This window comes from Polypterus senegalus, chromosome 4 (assembly GCF_016835505.1).
Source record: "Polypterus senegalus isolate Bchr_013 chromosome 4, ASM1683550v1, whole genome shotgun sequence".
Classification (NCBI taxonomy): Eukaryota; Metazoa; Chordata; class Cladistia; order Polypteriformes; family Polypteridae; genus Polypterus; species Polypterus senegalus.
This window is the reverse complement of record NC_053157.1, coordinates 168,573,841-168,587,476: the sequence shown is the minus strand read 5'-3', so window position 1 is coordinate 168,587,476 and position 13,636 is coordinate 168,573,841.

Sequence of the window (13,636 nt, the reverse complement as noted above, 5' to 3'; positions counted from 1 at the left end):
ATTTTTGCAAATTTATTTTTTCGGGGATGATGAAAAGGAAGCACAAATGCGGTGCGCTAATGTTTCTGGAGTTAACACACCCCTGGTGCAGCAATTACAAAAAATGCTGCATGACCTTAACACTTACATCCAAGACTTCCACTCCGCAATCGACAGTATTTCAGATGAAGATAAAGACTTCAAAGTTGTCATTCACGCCGACAAAAAACCATTAAATGCACACAAAGGCAGGTTTAATAAACCTGCAGTACGTCAAGTTGGTGTTGTCATCGTTGGGGAAACGTTTGAGAATAGGGATATTGTCTTGAAAAGCAGAGACAATAAACTACAATGCATTAAGGAAACTCACAGATCCAAAGATGCACTTCAATATCCCCTCATGTTCTGCTATGATGAAGACGGCTATCCTGTGTCTATACCTTAAGTTCATGCTGCCAGTAAGTTACCTATGAAGAAAACAATCTATGCAGCAAACTTCTATTCATACCGGCTTACGATCAGAGAATATCATGATAATACTATCCTTTATTAATACTAACTTTATTAAATCAGTTTTTAGTTGATATGTACGTAAAAATTGAATCCAAAAGACTAAATTATAAAAGACTAAATCAGAAAAAACTACGAGCTGAAAATTACGTCCGCTTGAAGATGTTATTGACAAAAACAACACTAATTTAAGGGACCTTGGTCAAGCTGTGATATTATCATCGTTGTTCACTGGAGGAGCTCGCTATATGTACGAGCGTACACAAGACACAATGGCATACGTACATCATTATGTCCGCCCTGACTTATTCATCACATTTACTTGCAATCCTAAATGGACTGACATCACTGAAGTTCTCCTTCCGCGTCAAAAACCTCACGATCGCCACGACCTTATCAGTCGTGTATTTCATCTGAAATTTCGCAAAATTCAGCTGTACAAATTGCTACATGTACACCATAGAATGGCAAAAGCGAGGGATTCCACATGCACACATTCTGTTCTGGCTAAAGGATAGGATTAAGCCAGCTGTCATTGATCAAGTGATCCATGCGGAAATTCCAGATCCACAGACTGACCCTGCTCTCCACAAAATAGTAAAATCCACCATGATTCACGGCCTGTGTGGACCTCATAATATCAACTCACCCTGCATGATGAACGGAATATGCAGGAAGAAGTACCCACATACAATTAACATCAATGGAGTAGATATCGACAACAGATGGGTGGTCCCTTATAGTCCTGTGCTGTCCCGCTTCTTCAATGCTCACATCAATATCGAATTTTGCAATTCAATAAAATCGATCAAATACATCTGCAAGTATGTTAACAAGGGAAGTGACCAGGCCGTATTTACAATAGAAATTCAAAACGACGAAGTATCTCGATTCGAAGCTGGGCGTTACATTAGTAGCTCTGAAGCAGCCTTCATTTTCTGTTTTCACTTTCGCATGTTTCTGTTTCATTCACGAATGTTACCCTCTGGTCGTATATCTTGCTGTGCTAGGAGAAAGAATTTATTTTGCAGAAGGCAATGTTGCCAATAAAGTACACAATCCACCACAGACGACCCTTTAAGCGTTCTTTGACCTTTGCAACCACAATGATTTTGCAAAACAACTTCATTATAATGAAATTCCATCATATTATGTGTGGGCAAACAACATGTTTCGTCGGAGGAAGCAGGGGAACACTGTACCAGGACATTCAGGAGTGAAAAAAGATAATGTGCTGGGATGGGTCTACACTGTGCTCCCAAATAACTCTGAATGCTACCATCTTTGGCTGCTGCTCAATAAAATCACAGGTCCCACGCCTTTCGAATCTTTTAGAACAGTTGATGGTGTCCTACATCCAACCTATAAGTCGGCCTGCAGGGCACTTGGTTTTTTACAGGATGATATCAACTGGGACGAGACTCTACAGGAAGCTGCTCTGTCTCGGTCACCTCAAAAGATCTGTGAACTCTTTCCTGTCAACCCCTTAAACCTATGGGAAAAACATAAAGACAGCATAGCAGAAGATGTTAGGAGACAGACTGAAAGAGATCATATAGGTACAGAAGTCCACCAGTGGTTACATTTGATCTATAACTAGTGTCTACAGTTGCTTGAAAACTACGTGATTGCTATTGGAGGTCAATCTCTTGATCATTATGGTTTGCCTTCATCTTTTAGAGAAATGGCAGAAGTTACATCATACAACACCTCGCAATTGGCTAATATAGTCACAAATTACGAGCTGTTGCTAAATAGTGACCAAAAGACAGTTTATGAGCAAGTCATGAGTGTTGTCTTGGCCACTGGCACGGTGTTTTTCCTTGATGCTTCAGGAGGAACTGGTAAGACATTCCTCATAAACCTTCTCCTTGCGAAAATCCGAGCGGAAGGTAACATGGCCATAGCTGTGGCTTCTTCTGGCATTGCTGCAACTCTTCTTGAGGGTGGCAGAACTGCTCATTCAGCTTTCAAGCTGCCTCTGAACCTCAGCTGTACTGAATCCCCCATGTGTAACATATCAAAGCAGAGCAACATGACTGAAGTGCTGTGATATTGTCAGCTTATTGTCTGGGATGAATGCACTATGGCACACAGAGGAGGTGTTGAGGCTTTAGACAGGACCCTCCAAGACATCCGAAACACCAACAAACTTAAGGGAGGCTTGACAGTGTTGCTGGCTGGAGACTTCCGGCAAATACTACCAGTCGTGCCCAGAGGAACACGCGCTGACTAAGTTAAAGTATATCTGAAGTCTTCATACCTCTGGCCACAAATCAATGTTTTTACCTTAAGAATAAACATGAGGGTTCATTTGAAAGGCAACAAAAAAGCTGGGAAGTTCTCTGCTCGTCTGATGAGTATAGGTGATGGCAACTTCATACAAGAAAATTGTAAAATAATTATTCCTACAAATCTCTGTCTCCTTGTGAATACCTTACAAAGCGTTCTTCAAAATGTTTACCCCAATCTACGAAATCTCCACGAAAACGACATGTCATGGTTGAGGGAGAGAGCTATCCTGACACCAAGGAATAACATGACTACGGCTATAAACCACATTTTATTTCAAGAACTACCTTCACAACCGAAAGCATATCAGTCTGTGAATTCAGTTGTAGAAGTGGAAGATGCGGTGCACTATCCGGTAGAGTTTCTCCACACTCTGAATCCTCCAGGCACTCCTGAGCATAATCTAATTTTGAAGGTTGGGGCACCAATAATGTAACTGAGAAACTTACCGCCACCGAAACTTTGTAACGGCATGAGACTTCAGGTCACGTGTCTGCAGAAGAACCTAATTGTGGCAACTATTTTTACTGGCAGTGGCTCAGGGGAGAGAGTTTTTATTCCTCGCATTCCCGTTATACCCTCTGATCTCCCATTTTAATTCAAACACCTCCAATTTCCAGTAAGGCTCTGCTTCGCGATGACAATTAATAAGTCTCAGGGACAAACCCTACAAAAGGTTGGCATGGATTTGAGGCAAGATTGCTTTTCACATGGCCAACTGTACGTTGCATGCTCAAGAGTAAGCTCAGCATACAGCTTGGTCATATTACAATCGGAGGGCCGAACTGACAACGTGGTATACAAAGAGATGCTTAACAAATAATTATTGGCATATTTTCCCTCAGTTTAAAAAGGTTTACTTTTCTTCTTAATAAAAATTTTAAGACAGTACTTCGTCGCTATATACTGTATATATATATACAGAGAGAGAGAGAGAGAGAGAGAGAAGAGAAGATTTGTGATATATTTGCCTGTTTGTGGCTGTGGTACTTAGGCCACTATTTTTTTGAGAAGAAATAAAAATACTTCTCAATGCTTTTACCTTGTGTCCTGAGTGTCTATCTGTTGGGTATAAAGGGGCAACAGCAACCCCTAGTGTTCACAGGATGTTGTCATAAATATTTATTGATACGTGTTTTTTGTTGTGTGATGAAGGGGGAGAGGGATGGTTTTCTTTTTATTTGTTGTTCATATTTCCTTTTCATTTAATATACCATTTATTTGATTTGCTGTATTTCATGTCTCTGTGTGTAAGTGGTGGAAGTCAGGCCAAGGCTGGGTGCATTCCTGGGCTCCCTATCAAAAAGATAAACAAATCACCTACCCTACAACACGGTGTGAATCTGAGTGGCACCAGACGACTCCAAGGTCAGGGGAGGCCAACTTCGATCCTGGAGAACCCCAGTGGCTGCAGGTTTTTGTTTCAACCCAGTTGCTTATTCAGAAGCCAATCCTCACTAATAACATATTTATTTTAATGGCTTGTTAGTGCTGTACCAAGCCAGTTCATTGTTAAACCATAGACTTTTTTTCCTTTCTAATGATACATCTATTATCCAAGTGATTTAAAGCCTAAAACGGATAAGTCATTTTCAGTTCTTCACTTTCTCCTCAGTTTCCTTCCGAGTACTTAATTAAACCCAATAGTGAATGATAAATACACAGAGGAGGAAATAGAAACATGCTAGATGTAGAACAGGCCGGTTCCTTTTGTTATTTGCCTCTTATTGCAAATAAGGAGCAGTTAAAACAATGAATCTGTTTAAAACTAAAATAATCAATTAGAGTTCAAACTTTTAACAAGAGAGACAACTAAAATGAAACAGAAAAATGTCACTTGAGCAATAAGTGCTTCATCAGCAATGAATGATTTCTCCTGAAGCAGTTGGGTTCGAACAATAACCTGAAGCCAACATTGCTCAGCCATGATTTAAAGGCTCAGGGTCATACATATCAAATAAATTAAATGAAGTTTATTAGTAGTTAAAAACTACTAATTAAGAAATGTTTAGAATGAAAATCTGTAGCCACTGTAGCTCTCCAGGATTGGAGCTGAACACCCCTGTTATTGGTGTTTGTATTGTTGTGTTGTATGAAAAATGGCGAATACATCATGCGCCTGAAGAGGGGCTTATTAGGACAGTTGTGTCCTGGGCCCTGGTTGTATACAAGGTTAGGCTTCGTCATAAAGTTAACAAGACCACTTTGTACACATGTTGTCACCATTTCCTTCTCTCTGGTGATAATGGCAATTCTTCTATTGTCTCTCCAATTACTGCCTATTAAAGTAAACCCACCTGGATTCTCCTAAGGCACCCAAGAAAGAGAGATGCACTAAAGTTGGAAATCTCCCAACATCCTTATGAATATTCCTTAATTACTATAGGTAATGACTCACTGGAGGAAAGAAATACAAAATCTGCAAACTAATTGTATTTGCCATGGCGTGAGGGAATATATTGGATGGTAAAATGAGATAACAATTCATGATAAATAAACCAAACATTATGGCCTAAGGAATGAGGAGGGTTTATTTTAATTTCTGATGTTCATGTTTTTATATTTATATCCTGCGTATGGATGCGTGATTTGTTTAAAATAATAACTCTATTGGATTGCACTCTCTTGAGGGTCTCCATTGACATGTTCTAGGGTTACCTGGGGGTATGCCTTGTCACCATATCAATTAGCATACTGATTCATGGCTGAACAGCACATTTATTCAGTACCATACTCTGTAGTCTTTCTTTGTAGTTGTAACGTGATTTTTTTTTCCCCCCTTATAAAACTCCCCTGATATTATTGCAATGCACGGCAGAGGAATTTGCAAACAAGCCTCAAAGGTCTTCATAAATATAAACTGCTCATTAAGCTTTTAGAAATAAGCTGGCAAATGTAGCTCTGGTTATTTAGTGAGTAAGCACTGCATTTTTAGTAGGTGTCAAATTTGCTTTAAGCAAATGTATTTGTGTACAAGTATGAGGTGCTGAAGAGATTTCCATTAAACACTTGAATTCTGGCATCTTGAATACAAAACAAGTGTAAGAAAATCAGAACAGACAACAGGAAAGCAAATTATAGGATAAATAGAATTCATGGAATAATTTTAGCCACTCAAGAGAATTTGTTGAGTTGAACAAAACAGTTAATGAGGTGATGATAAGAATATATTCCCACAATAAGTGTTGATTGTGTGGTGAGACTAAACAATAAACAGACTTTAGAAGCTCGCTTTGCTGTATGTTAAATGGCACACTAAAAGGCTGCAAAGACCACCAGTCACGTCACAACAACCAGAAATATGGTGGGCATGAAGTAGTAAACCCGAGTCTCATACTCGCTTAGGGTTCTTAAGGTAGCACACATATAAACACCCAAAATTCTGAATAGTAGGAAAGTAAATGGATTAACTTAACTCATTAGTATGACATCTGGAATCAGGTACTTTATTCACAATTTATCTTCTCTGATATAGGAAACATGACAAGACACCTCACAGTTCATCTCTGAGATTCTCTTTAGAGAAGCAAGTGTGTTTTAGTTTTACATGTGTCCCACTATTGTGTATGCTATACAATCTTGCATGTATTTTACCTTTGGAGACAAATAAAGTACTATCTATTATCACACTTGTGTGCATAAGCAACAGCTGCTAATGTCTCATCTCTTCCTACTGTAAGATTGGCTTTTCCACCACTGATGCCACTTCCAGGGTCTTTGCACCTAAACCCACCTTCTTCCGCTAGACGTCCTCAAAGCCAGAAGACCTGCCATTTTAGGACACCATTTATTTAACATGTTTATTTTCTTTTCAATTATGTGGACAGGCCTTTATACTGTCTTGTCTGTTCTCTTACAGTGTCTATCCATCTGTCTGCTAACATAATTGTATCTATATAAATTAAGGGAGCAAATGTAATAAAACAGGTGAAAGTATTTCAAGAAATACTTCACAAATGATATTTTCTTTAAATTATTTCAAGTAGTTTGTAGTGGTAGCTAAGGAAGAATTTTAATATCTTGTCTTGGCAAATAAAGTACCTAGCAAAGATTCTGATTCAATGGGACCCAATAGTGACCAGTGCTGGACAATGACAAATGTCCATAGAAAAAAGGCAAGGTATTCCCATGAAACTCAAGTTGCATAACCCACTTACATCGTATATGTTTTCCACTTGTATGCTTAAAAATTTTTTTGCTAAAATATACTTACTTCTGGGAAAACTGCGTACAATATAAACCGGAAAGACACATTCCCATAATACTGTGTGTCCAATTAAAGATCCACCTTTTCCTCCCATTCATTGTCTTGGCCACCACTACAAACTAAATGGGGTATGCAACATATAAAAAAATATTTTTGGGTGGAGTATTCCTTTAAGGCTATAGCAAAAATATCAATTTATGAAATTCTTACGTCATATTAGACCACTTTTCTCAATGCAAAACAATAGGCCTTCTATTAAAGAATATGATTGTTTAGAAGTAAGACTGACACACAGATTTGTGAAAATGGCTGGAATGAAAACCTATAGCTATGGTGGTACCCCAGAAATGAGCTTTAGATACCCTGCTCTAGAATTTTTATTTTTTTTTAATTCTTTCAACAATGTAGTGCCCTTTATGTAACTGATTGGCTCATTACTCACCTCAGCATAGTTATAAGGAAGTGTCCATAACAACCAGCATAATACACTCTTGAGATGACATTGTCAAACCCAACAGTTAAAAAATACAACTTTAAAAGTCAGTGAGTTAAAGAAAACGTCAAATGCTCCAAAATTAGTCCAAAATGAATAGAGACCCTAACAGTCTCCAGTTTACAGTCTTTTGTTTCTAAATATCTTCATCATGTCTTAGTTATTTCTATTGTAATGGAGGTGATTGTCTGTGTTTTATTTACGCTGAGGGCACATTAAGGATACACTATTTCAAAGTCCAACAGTTACCTTCTTGATCCTGAAGGTAGCAGGTACAGTATCACAGGTTTTACTGTAATAGCTTTCAAGTTTGATGAAAGAAACCTTGCAAAACCATTAACTATCATATTTGCAGCCTATTTGCTACTTGTCTCCTGTGAGGTTATTTATAGGCCTCAAGTGATATTATAAGGCTATTTCTCTGACAGTGTCAGCATTTAAGTCATTACAAATTATTATAATATCAAAATGCAATTATATTATAAACCACAAATATGTTTCCTAATTCATCATTTTACCAAGTGAAAAAATAATCTTGTTGATTAATAATCATACAAAGTTATTTTCATTTGTTTTCCAGTATAGGTAATTACAATGTGTCCATTGAACAACTGGTGATCAACACTGACTCAGATTATGCTGTCATTTAATGCAAGCTCATTCATTTTTAACAACACGGTATGTCTCAAAATATTATGCATTACAATTTTATTATAAACAAATTTTCATCGGGGCAACACAGTCATACATTAGGCTACACTGCTGCCTTAGAAGTGCGGTATCCTGGATTCTACTCCGACGCCAGTCTATGTGGAGTTCCTTCTGGGCACATCTTAGAAGATCCTAAAATGGACTGGCACCCTGTTCCCGGCTCTTCCCTGCCTTGTCCCCAATGTTGCCATGGTGAGCTCCGTCTCCCCTATAACCCTTCATGGGATTACATGGGGTTTTCATATACATCAGTGTACTGTGACGTGGACTGGTGACCCATTCAGAGTTGGCTTCTACCTTAAGCTGCCACTATAGGCTCTAGGACCTCTTTTCCCTGTATATGGATTTTCAGATATTGTAAAATATTTAAATTGCTTCTTTCTCAGTGTTAAGTGACAGTAGGAAGGGAAGTTTTTGAAAAAATATGTCTTACATATTGGTGAAGTAAATAGACAAATGTTAGTAAACTCAAGTAAAATGCATAATTATCCATGTTAGTCTTGTTCTGATTGTTTCATTATCAGAAATAAAAATTTCAATAAATGTTAAGCCATTCATAGGATAGATAGGAGCTTACGTTGTAGAACCTGAACTTTGAAACTGTGTAACCAATTGGCTCTTGGAACTTAATAAAATCTCTATTTCACATTTTCCTGCAAATGTATTAAATACGAGTTGTAATTTGATAGTAAAAGACCTTAATATGCAAAAATATAAATATATTTACAAACATGGAAAAGGGTATACAGCAAGACAATACAGAACAACAAAGACTACTGTTTTAGTGCATTTATTTTAAGTTTGGTTTGAGGTAAATGGTGACCTATAGTAGCTGACTAAAAATATAGACCAAACACTTTCAGGTTGTAGGTTTGCGACATTTTCAGTTTGCCACTTTGTAAGTGGTAATATGAAAAGTGTTAAGCAAAAGCATAATTTTCACTTTCAACCATTTATTGTTGATTTCCAAAAGCCGTCATAACTAATTATCTGGAGCTTGAAAATGCCACGCCAATTCTGTATGCCCTTTAAGCAAAACTTTGGCAAAGCAGAAAGACTAATGTGGGTCTGCATCTTCAGCGCCACCAGCAGTTAGAAGTGTGAAGTCAATGAGGGAGAGAAAGCAAGCTCATTACAGAAACATTTTGCCATTCTTACAGAACTTTACTTATTTGTTATGATTTCATCTGCAATGTCTCATGTGTTATTTTTCATCTACGTACAGTTAGGTCCATAAATATTTGGACAGAGACAATTTTTTTCTAATTTTGGTTCTGTATATTACCACAATGAATTTTAAATGAAACAACTCAGATGCAGTTGAAATGCAGACTTTCTGTTTTAATTCAGTGGGTTGAACAAAAGGATTGCACAAAAAATGTGAGGCAACTAAAGCATTTTTTGACACAATCCCTTAATTTCAGGGGCTCAAAAGTGTGATACAATCCTGAGGCCCACTGCGTGCCTCTCCATGTCACATTCAGACTTTGGTCTCCTTTTGGTCATAAAAACATCACACCTAATACTACAAATAAATGTCAGGCTATAGCAAATGGGATCTGAGAATTTATTGGGTTGAAAAATACAGCCAAATTAGAAAATCTAATGCTTGATAATATTTTAAAACTGTGCTAGTAAATGATTATCATTACATTATATACTGCTTTGCTGCTCTACTCAAAGCACTTTATATAGACAGTGGGGAAACAGCTTCAACCAGCTTCCACCTAGATGATGTGAAGGTAGCCATTCTTGCGCCAGTAAGCTTACCACACATTAGCTATTAGTGATAAAGTGAAGTGGTGGTGCCCCAACTGCAAGGCTGTGTGGCCACAGGGTGTTCAGGGTCCCTCCCCATAACACTTGCGTCTCTGACCAACTTACAACATATCGCAGCTCTCTAACCCTATGACTCAAAATACTGAACTTCACTATAATTAAAGGAAAACACAAATCAGCCTGACTTCCTTACTCCTGTGATTGTTTTATTTTAAAACTGAGAGAAGGGGCCGGCAGCTCTGGTCCCAGAATGCCACAACAGCTGTAGGTTTTAACTCCAACTAGTTTTAAATGTGTTAAAGAAGTTCCTTAAATGGACTGATCCTGCATGGTCGTGCCTCCCAGGTTGGAGTCCTGGCAAGTTAGTGTCTCTGTGGAGATTGCACATTCTCTTCTTGCCCATTTCCTCATCTAGTAAGCCTGCAGGAAAGGTAAGGTGAAAAATTGAACCTGTGGTGGAATATGCATGACTGAGCATCCATACAAGTGGAAGATTGAATGCTGCCGTTCCTACAAAAACACAACCAAAAGCCATGGGAACTAAAGATTACTAACCCTCAATCCTGAATTTAGCTTGTACACACTTTATGTAACAAGTGACAGATATCCACATTTACAAATGATAGCTAGTTAATGGATTACCTCCTGCTACAGAAGAATCAATTTAGATCACAGAATCTTAAGATGAGAGTTAGCTAAAATAGTGAAAAAATAATAATGCAAGAATGTACCGCTGCAAGACATACTGTACAGTGTTATGGATTACAAAGGGTGACGAATGTGTGCCTTTTTATTGAATTCTTCTTCCACAGGACACCCTGATCTTTGACTCTGGCCATCTGTACTGCCTGTTGGACCATTAAGGCCAAGGTGCAGTCCTTCCCACCATCTATCATGACAACACAGTCTCTGCGTGTGCTGGCACAGACAACTCGGATCAGTTTTTTTCCAGGTTTGTTATTTACTTTGTAACATTTCTGGACTATGGTCACTGAGGTCTGTTCCTTCTAATAAAGCTACTTCTAAACCATTGGACTAAATATAAACCTGCCACAATTATACAATACATCAATGCTTAGAACATAAGAGTTAGTTTTTTATTGTTTAAGACATCATTTTACGAAGAGCTAACAGCTACTCAAAGTCAGATGCCAATATTAACTGAAGCAGAAAGTCTTCCATATAATACGCTAATTAAAGTCTTAAACATTAGGTAGATCACATAATTATTAATAGCTCCATTATGAGGTTGTATATTCAGATGTCAAAAGAGTGTACAGTCATGATATCCTCAATAGGACATCGTTGTTAACAGTCCCCTAACATCTTCTCCTAATGTCCCTCAGGCAATCATACTTTAGGACAACTGATCCTTTATCAGGGCCAGTGTTTGAAGTGGGTGAGAACAATCATGAATCGTGTTTATCTACTTGTAAAATTCAAATGTTCTCTCACTTTTCACACCATCCCTTTGCTGCCTGACATCCAAGTGCTGCCAATCATGCACTTTGCAGTTTTTAGAAGATTTTTTTTCTTGTGTCAAACCCGCAGAGGATACATATGAATAAAACGAACCCACATTCATGATGCCCATATAGTCAGACTTTAATAATGTGGACAGTCTGAGGAGTTCAGAATGGTCACTTTAGTGCACAAGAGGGGATATTCATTTACTGTGTAGAATTGTGCTCTGTGTGTATCAGTGTATTGTTAGCTCCTGCATATGGAAACAAGAATTTGTGGCTGAAAAATTCAAAGAGGGTGACAGAAGCAAAGGCAAGCTGGAGTATTAACTCAATCCCCAGAGACCTTTATCATTGCCTCTCTCTGTTCATCACAGTATGGTGCAGAAAAACTGAAAGTCACCATAAAGATGACACTGCATTGGAGCAAAGCAGTCATTTGGAATGCTGAACAAAGGACCAGTTACAATTGGCTATTAGTTTATAATGATAAATTAGGATGTCACTAACATATGTAATTTACTGAATTTCCTAGAGCCACATATGAGCCAAACCCTTAAATTTTCAAATAGAATGAGTGCACGTTTCTGCAAAGCTCACTAACAAAGAAGTATGGTTACTCATATCTGCAAGAAAATATGCAGATGAGAGTCTGCAGGGACGCAGAGCTACATGTGCAGAAGCGGCATAAAAGGAGCTGCTCTGAACAGTATGGCAAGTTGAACTCAAGGAATTAAAACACCAGAGATGCAGTGTGGACATTCCTGTACTGACCAGGCATTTTCTAAGGCCAAGAGTGAAGTAAGCCTATAGCCAGGGAGACACAAGGTCTGCCACAAAGAACTATATAAAAAGATCCTTCTAAGGATTATTAACTGCTGCTAATGTCTGTGTCAATACTTCCTCCATCGCATCCAGGTTTATTACATAAACATTCATAAAGAATCAAAAATACAAAAAAAAAGCCTTAACAATTCTCCATAGAAAATGTTCTGAGGGTCCTAATAGTTTCTTACCTTTAACTTCACATACTGATTAGGACCAGATATGAAACCGGACATTACAGGTGTAAAACTGCCTCAAATGGTTTGTGAAATCCTTTTGTGCTAATATTTGCATTATATTTAAAAATATGGTGTTTGGGTATCTATATACACTCTTAATAGTAATATTTTGAACTATACAATTGATTCTGCTATTTTTAGCTTTGATCCATCTACTAAAGCACCAATATAAAGTCAGAGTTCTTCTAAGGTATAACAGTTTGCCTGTACAGCTTTCTGGCTGTTTAACTAAATGGTTTGTTGCTGTATTTCTTGTTTATTTCCATTCTTATCTCTCCCCTAAAATGTGTGCTTTTCTACTTGCAATCTCAAATAGCCTTTGTGTCTGTTAACAAAATAAAACCCACACAAGGTCAAAGTTTACTTACCTCAATACCATCCATCCATCCATTTTCCAACCCGCTGAATCCGAACACAGGGTCACGGGGGTCTGCTGGAGCCAATCCCAGCCAACACAGGGCACAAGGCAGGAACCAATCCCGGGCAGGGTGCCAACCCACCGCAGCTTACCTCAATACATTGATTCAAAGTTGTTTTTTTTTTGTAGTTGGGTAATTTTCAAATTTATTTTAGTGGAGAAATATGCAATTCACTTTTATCATATGCTGTGGACTCTTCTTTGTCCATTTTTATCTATTTTGCATATTAATTCCTGGACTGGGATATCCCTTTTGCTGCTAGGATAGGTTCGTTCTCCCTGCGAGTCTAATGCAATAATTGGGTTTGAAAGTTAAGGGGATAATGTTTGATTGTGAAGGCTTCTATAAAACATTTCATGATGTTATTTCCTATGATGTGTCTGCAGAGATTACAGTGGCTCTTGCAAAGTCCAGCCACTGTTAGTATTTGCCACTCTTCACTCTATGCCAAAATCAGCAAAGAACCCGCTCATTCAGATTATAAACACACTACTGTATCAGAGTCTGAAACAAATAGTGAGCAAAAACAAATAGATCAAGGACTTAGGAGCTGAAAAGGAGATCAAGTCACAGACCCTGACTTGATTTGTGGTTTTTTTTCTTCCCATTAATGTTTTTCACCTCATTTGCAGTTGTACAGCATTGATAGCCATTGGGTGTTATCACATTCTAAAGTAATTTCTTCATTCAGCACGAAAACATGAGATTAAAAATTTGTC